At 39.5% G+C, this 2,500-nt stretch overlaps 1 protein-coding gene across 1 annotated transcript in view; it reads right to left on the minus strand.

Annotated features, from left to right (window-relative positions):
* cpne5b (copine Vb) overlaps positions 1-2,500 on the minus strand; it is a gene marked incomplete at both ends in the record, with an annotated part of 147,577 nt that overhangs the window by 50,132 nt on the left and 94,945 nt on the right.

Raw genomic sequence — 2,500 nt, forward strand, 5'->3', positions numbered from 1 at the left:
TTGAGAGATTCTGTACAGCCAGCTGCACCGAGGCCAGCGAACCCAACTGGAGGACACTGCATCTGGGACCAGCTCTGCAAGCATCGGTGGAGAGACTGGAGGAAGAGAGGAAACTGAAATGCACCGATACCAGGTGGTCTCAAGAACTACTGACAGTCATACCAAAACTCACCAGTAGAGGCAGAAGTGGACGTCATCATCGGATAAGACGGACTACTGTAAGCAAAGTGTGTGTGTGTGTGTGTGTGTGTGTGTGTGTGTGTGTGTAGGCCAGCAAACCCAACTGGAGGATACTGCTGCAGAACTCTCCATCTAGTAAGTAAGTAAGTAACATTTATTTATAGAGCACCTTTCGCAGACTAAAGGGTCACAAAGTACTTTACATAACAAGGAAAAAAACACAATAAAACATAATACAAGAGCGAAAGCCACAGCAGGTTTAAAACAAGGCAAAACAAGTGAAAATAAAAACAAGTAACAGACAACAGGTGTACAACAGCATCAACAAGACACAGAAAGACCGGCCATAGGGGCTATCCAGAAGCCTGTCTACTGTATACAAGACAGTCTTTAGCTGTTTATTAAAAGCCTCGACCGAGCCAGCTGATCTAAGATCCATGCTCTGCAAGCATGGGTGGAGAGACCTGAGGAAGAGAGGAAACTAAAGCACCCTGAAAGTGTCCGAAATGCCCCAATACCAGGTAGTCTCAAGAACTGGACTAGTGACACCTTTAGTGACAGTCATACCAAAACTCACCAGTAGAGGCAGAAGTGGAAGTCATCATCGGATAAGACGGACTACCAGAAGCAAAGTGTGTGTGTGTGTGTGTGTGTGTGTGTGTGTGTGTGTGTGTGTGTGTGTGTGTGTGTGTGTGTGTGTGTGTGTGTGCGTGCGTGCGTGCGTGTGTGTGTGTGTGTTGTTGAACCAGACCAATCTATATTTACTTAACTTCATTCCAAACATAAAATAAATAAACATGCCGAATGTCTGCCCCCCTCATGTGACAGTATGCCCCCCCGCCAGACAACTCAGGAGATGATTTTCTTTTTCCTCGGTAACATTTTGTGTGCGTATTGATCCCTGAGTACGAATACATAAATGTTCCATCTGCTTCTCTCCTACTAGGGGTATTTGTAGACTTCATCATTCTGATCTCTGAAATGATCTATCGATTTTTAAAACATTGCTTTCACAACTTTCCCATGAATCTAAACTAAGACTCAAACCTATTCACTTTGATGCTGCACCTACAAGCAGGAGCACAGAGCACCTTTCACTTGCTGATAGACCAACATTGTACAATGCTCCCCGCCTCTGGAGCTCTCTGCCACCCAACATACGCAATATTGACACTCTCACCACCTTCAAACCCAGTCTTAAAACACACCTTTTCACAATGGCTTACTTGGTTTGATCTCCTGTATTTTGTTTGTTGTTATATCTGATTTTGCTGTTTTTTTTAATCTCATTTTGCTTTGTTGATTTTAATGTTTTGATATGTGGTTTTAAACTGTCTTGTAAGGTGTCCTTGAGAGCCTTGAAAGGCGCCTATAAATAACATGTATTATTATTATTATTATTGTCAATGTGCAGAGTAATAAGTCAGCATCGGCAGTTACACTCTATCATCAGCATGACAGGCAAGTATACCAGTTATAAACAGTTATAAACAGTAAAGTAATACAACAATGACAATATCTAGACTCACACATAATACAGCATGGCTACCATGACTGCTACCTGCCCTTGCTTTGCCGCCCTGAAATATTTTTAAACTTTAAAATTGTTGTGTAATTGTTCTGCTGCTAATATTGTGTGTCATATCTATGTAAGTTCTGCAGTTTTTCAGTGGGGCCTTTTCTTCACTTGTCTAAGTTCATCCTGCATATTTTTTTATTTTTTTTTAAAGAGAACAAAAAATAAAAAGATAAAGAATAAAGAATAGAGAGAAAATACAGAAAAAGAAGAGAGAAATTATAAGGATAGAGATAGAAAAGTAAAAGATAAAAAGAGGGGGGTGGGAGGGGTGGGATCGGTGAGGGGGGTGGGGGGTTCTTCCTACTCATTCATTCGGTCCATTTACTCCAGTTCATAGTGAATTGCTCTTCACGGTTTCCCACTTTATAAGTAATTCTTTCCATTTATTTTATCTCTTCAACAGTTTTTTTCCAATTATTAACAGATGGTGGGTTTAAGTCCAACCATTTACGTGTAATTTGCTTTAAAGCTGCAATACGTAATATAGTGTACAAATATTTATCTCCCTCTCTGTGTATATCTAATGGAATAAGACCGAGTATAATATTGACTGGATGTATAGGATTTTGTAAGGTAAATGTATTTTCAGAGATATTGAGCGTCAAAGTTTTTACATTCCATTATGTTTTGTGAGATGGAACCTTTGTATTTGATTAATTACTAACTAAAAAATGTCAACATTTAAAAAAAATAACACCACACAGGCATTAATAAACACCTAATGGATCAGATTATGTAAAG

The sequence above is a fragment of the Nansenia antarctica genome (assembly GCF_963989245.1).
Source record: "Nansenia antarctica genome assembly, chromosome: 15".
NCBI lineage: Eukaryota > Metazoa > Chordata > Actinopteri > Argentiniformes > Microstomatidae > Nansenia > Nansenia antarctica.